Consider the following 6000-nt stretch of genomic DNA (forward strand, 5'->3'; position numbering starts at 1 on the left):
ACCAAATATAATAATTTTTTATGCAATACTCAAAATAACCCACCTATCACTAATGTAGTGGACAAAGGAAGAATAAGCTGCCGTCAAAGTCAACAGCACCTTACAAAGGCTGGCTTGCTTTATAGTGGAAGCTTTTCGTAGCAGTACTATTGCTCTTGATGCTCTTTTGATATTTCCATCATTATAATCACATTATTGCTAAATTGCGTTAGTTATAAATGATGGAAAATCTCTGGAAAAACTGATGGGTAAGTTCTATTATATCTCAGTTAAACCTACAATGGGTGAAACAAAACAGACGTGTCACTTAAAACTGGACCACCATAAGGATTTCCAGGTGTGGCACAGCAGTAGCCCACAGATTTCGAGATATTGAGTTGCAATGTTATTCGATGGGTCTACTAAGAAGGATAAGGGTTTCAGTCTTTAGTGCTCCCTAAGTATTAAAAGCAGTTGCTAGTCTACACTTAAAAGCAAGTTACCCCTGCCCGGTATGATTGGAGAGGCTGGTGACATGAAAGAGGTATAATACAGGAAATCCTTTCTCACGAATTTCACAGAAAGAAGTCCCTATCCCAATCCTAACCCATCTTCAATATCCTGTCACTCTGGAAGACTTGCAAGGATCTTTAAAGGATCTAGATCGATGAGAGGCGATCGTTGGAGTACTGGCGTTCTATCAAATGTAGACAGAGAGACCGTCTTGTCCTCAAATCTGGGATGTAACTGCAGTGGGGCCTGCACATCAACCTTAAAAATAAAGCAAACGAAATAAGAATTTGTATGGCTAAGAAAAATACTGAATTAAAAAAGTATTTTGAACTGATGAATGCCAATATTCATGGTTAAAAGGCCAAATTTAGCAGTAAGGTGCTTTTTAAGAATTTTAAAGTTAGGGAAATTTACGAGGTTTAAAACAACTACATGGGATTCTTTAGAAATTATGGAAATTAGGAAAGAAAAAGTGTTAAAGTTATTTGTTACGACTACTATAGATACCGCCCAAGTATTCTGCCTCATTGTGCATAAGTTTAGCAATACCTTTGTTATTATAACAAGAAATATGGATTGTTTCAAAGTTGTTCCGCCATAGCTATCTATACTGATATAACTTTAGCAGTAAAGAGTCCATACTCTGATAGAATATCACAATCCGTGAATTTATTCACCGTTAGATTGAAAATGCTAGGTCTCGTGAGCTGCAACAGAAGTCGATCAGAACCATGAGGCGATGATTCAACAGGCATTTATTACTTATTCACATTACGTACTTGTACGAGGGAATTTTTTTCTCCGTAATGGTTCGTTACAATTTAGGTGCCCCGATCGCAGCCCTCTGGACAGCATAGCAGTACAGAATATTGGGCAAGGCGACGCAACAATCATGACCTGCAAGATGCTCACAGGAAATATGTAATAAGTTAAACATTCCGGTTTTACGCTTCTCACATATAATATAATTGTAGAAAAAGGGATTCTTTTAACAAAACGAAACGGATTGAATTTTCCAATCACATTCACACTTATAGAACAATATATCAATGACGGGTTCTTTACATATTATTTAATGATTTAGCACAAATTTCTCAGGTCCTCTTTTTTATTATACTCAATTACTAAAGATGTCTAATTTAAATTGGGTTTTAGATATCCAAACAACGGTTGGTATTGTAATATGTACATTACTGCAGTATATTTCTATGTAGACAATTCAATTTACTTGTGTGCAAGATGGAATGAGTAATAACTTAGAGTTTGTAACAAATGATAATTTCTTCTTGCCATTTATTCTCATAAACGGGCGTTTATTTTAAAGCTGACATCTCCGTACTATATACTGTTTTATTCCTCAAACATATAATTTTTTTTTAAACAAAAATTTTATAAATTAATACTCATGATTAGTTGATAATTTTTGAACAAGGCTAGTCTTATAAAATATACTACAAGAACGTGAAATCGGAAATCTGAAGGCCCCTGAAATAATTTAACTAAATGTTTGGACAAATATCTAGGTATTTTTTAATACTTTGTCATAAAAAATTGTAATAGCTCATTACAATAGAACATGGTCTTTATACAATCACAAAGATATGCTTCGTAATTGTAAATTAACTTTTTATATCAAATATACTTACTCATTACTATATAATAAATTATATGTATACGTGTAATATATGTGCACTACCCATAAAAGTAATTTGCAAGTATATACACTCAAACTGACCAAAAAATTATTTCAACTCGATTTTCATTAAGTAATTAATTATCAGATGGGTTATAAAAAATTTACGTGGCCAATGATTTCAATTGATTAAGAATATTCTTCATAGTTTTTACATTCTCTTTTAAATATATGATTCTTAACTTCCTGGAGTGTACTCCAGTGGAGTGTACTTTAATTGTCTATATGCGTCTTTAGAAGTAATTGTACAATTGATAAAGCTTATCACAAATTCCTGGCAGTAAGAAACTTATCAATACCTCATAGGTTGGACTTTTCAGTAATAACTACCCAATACCTTTATTTACTTGTTTCTTTGTGGTTTATTCAGTGTTAACTTGAATCGGTGTTTTGTAAACATGCGTTTTCGCTCTCTTCTCGTAAAATCATCATTGCAAATTTGTAGGCTATAGCGGTTTTCGATTCTGAATGCAGCACATAAATGGCGAATATGCACTAAAATTTTAAAAAACTAACTTTTATATTTTTTATTGTATACAAAGATAAAATAAATGGGCTTAAATTGGAAAATATATTTATTATTTTTTAGTCGTATAGATTTTTCTTAAAAAAAAAAACTAGAAACTCTTTAATAAAGAATCTTGTAAAATACCTTCATATGTCCAATAAAGGTAATTAAAGCCAACTCCCTGCCAAAAAACAGTAAATAGAGAACTATAAGTTAGAAGACTGTCATATGTAACCCTCGACATCTGCGGCCCCACCACGTGTTATTGTGCGGGCGATTTGTTACTGAACAACTCTTGGTAACTACCAACTTTACTGATTTATTCTCATTTATTTTATCTCATCCCGCAAAATCAATTCTCCGTCCCATAAAATATACCTGCAAGTTTTGATGTTTTGGGCTAGGCTAAAAATTATACTCTAGTTATAGTAATATGTCATTGAATGTACGTAAATAAACATGGGAAAGAAGACGACTTTCGCTTCCACGGAAAACGAATAACGACAAAATTACTTATTACATATAGCAAAATTGATGATATAAAGTCAAATTTTTAAACAGTTGCAAAAGAGTATTGATCAATTAAAGTAAATATTTTGTATCACAAAAATGTGTATTCTATCAGAAAGAGCGACCTTTCCTATCGTGACTAAGTGTTAATATTATTGTAAAACAAGTGTTCTGTATTCTTATTGTTTTCTTACTTTTACATACTTGATTAAATTTATATATTTGTTTCTTATATATGCATAACACAAAATAAATCAATTTCTTACCCTGCCCTCCATTAAGGATCACCGTGAGGTCAGTCTGATACCGTTGGGAGCTGGATTTATGAAAAAGATAAACTCCTAAATGTATATGTTAAATTCAAAAAAAAGAAACTGGTTCAAATAAGGTACCAAAATTTATTTCAAACTCTGTAGTACTACCTTTAGAACATTAAATATCATTGAAGCCTCATAAGGAATCTATTGAGGTAATAATTTACAGTCATCCTAAGAAAGTAGTATTTGACTCCACCGCATAATCCGCGTAAAATAAAAGGGAACATTTACTTACTTCTAAGAATGTTGTTAATATATCAAATGGAATAGGAGGATTAAGGGTACAAACAAATAATAAAAATCTTTTTATATCATAGTGAAATATGTATTCTATGTTTTGTTTTTATTTTATGGTACGCATTTTCCTATTTTATTTTAAATTACTCACATATTTTTAGCTGAAATGAAGTAAATAAAAAGGTTATTAAAAGGTTTCTGGTTACCTTATTACAATGCCACCATAATTTAACTTCCCAGAAACACTGCAGTGTGAGAATAAATCTCGAAAATTTGGAGGTGGAGTTTTTCATTTACGAATTTCTCGATTTCATTTTACACACATATATTTTATTAAAACAAATTTTATGATAAACTATACACCTTTGACTGATATTGGTAAAAATATGTGGGTTCTGTAAAAATTTTATCTCTTTTTTCTGTTAGTAAGATAAATCAGGGTATTGTAAAATGTAGGGGATTATTTTGGGATATAGCTTAATGTGTCAATATATTAAATAAAGTTCCTCTAGTACTATGGTTTATTGTCCTTCGCTTACCATCTATCTGACTCATATTTTTTATTTAAATACATGTTATAATTCAGAAAACATTTTTGTTATGATGTTCTTTAGAATTTTGTAATGTCTTATGCTTTGTACTGAAAGAAAAATTTATAAATGGTGGCCTTTACCAAAATTTTAAAGAATTTCATAAACATTTAAGAGAAAAGAAAATATTGTGGACATAATTTTATGTGAAGGAAACAGGATTTTTTCGGACATTTGCCATCGTTCAGTGAATTAAGAAATCAGTAACACTACGTTTCGAGATCTGCAATCTGATCTCTTCCTTCCAGTGAAGAACTAACCTAATACAAAACTACAAACTAGGTTAAAATAAAAAAATCTTACCAAATTCGTGCCACAACGCTTTGGTAAGATTTATTTATTTTAACCTAGTTTGTAATTATTTATTAGGTTAGTTCTTTACCTGAAGAAGAGATCAGATTGCAGATCTCGAAACGTAGCGTTACTGATTTCTTGTTTCACTGAACGATGGCAAATGTCCGGAAAATCCTGTTTCCTTCACAATCCTTCCATCGTCAAAAATAACCTTCCAACAAAGAAATAATTTACTTGATAGTTTGAAAAAGACAAAACTGTTGATATATTATTTTTATAAACGGTTAAAATAATAGAATATTTGCATATTTACTACTCTATTGTAATCTTTACATGTATTCTTATTGACTGAATTAGACTGTTTTAAACATATTTTAGTTAGCCATTTAAAACATATAAACGAGATACATTGCTCTTAATTAGAAAGTAACGTTTTAGAAACATACAAATTCATGCGAATTTACTACCCTGTAACCTTAATCGCTTCTGAGTTACGATATTTCAAACACGGGCAGAAGCTTACTAAGCGAAATGTATATTAGTGCAACAGGAACTTGTTTTTAATTAAAAAAAAAAAAACATTTCCTTACAATTTTACAAACAAACTACTCGTATTTAACAACAATTATTATCTTTGAACTGTACGAGAAAGATACAAGTACAACAAGTTTCGAGGATTTTCCAAATGTCTAATCAGTTTTAAAAAGTCATTTACTTTGCTATATATAGAGACGCTGTTTGGAAACTCTGTTATAACATGCAATACACGTACATACCAGTACTAATTTGTATTCAAAGTGAAGAAACAAACTCATGGAACATCAGAGTTGTAAAGTACAAAGTTAAATAACATGGAACATTGCAGTTCCCAGTAGGCGGTAGCGTTGCTTTCTAGTTTTGTCTTGTTTTGTTTTTGTTTTTACACCCTATCTTTTTTAGTTAAATACAAAATTTTTATTTGTCCATATATTGCTGAAACTTAAAAACACTTCTTATTTGATCTAGGCTTTTATTCATTAAAAAATCTTTAGTATAATAACTGTGTTTGGTTGTAAAAATAATGATTGATACCATGACAAAATAGTTTTTATTAGTCACTTTTCTATTTATATTGTTTATTTAACTCGTACGTTTATGGAGGTTATACGTATAAATGGTAGAGGTAAGTCACAGCCCACGCACACAACACACTCTAGTAAATATTTGCGTGAAATAATTCATCTGGGACCAAACAAAAAGTTAAACCTATAGATTGACATATTAATATTATTAATTTTGCTAAAAACTGAAATATGCAAACCTAGTTTCATTTCAATTTTGCTTCCTCGATAAATGTGTTCTTCTTTATATACAATTGTA

Source organism: Homalodisca vitripennis, chromosome 5 (genome assembly GCF_021130785.1).
Source record: "Homalodisca vitripennis isolate AUS2020 chromosome 5, UT_GWSS_2.1, whole genome shotgun sequence".
NCBI classification, from domain to species: Eukaryota; Metazoa; Arthropoda; class Insecta; order Hemiptera; family Cicadellidae; genus Homalodisca; species Homalodisca vitripennis.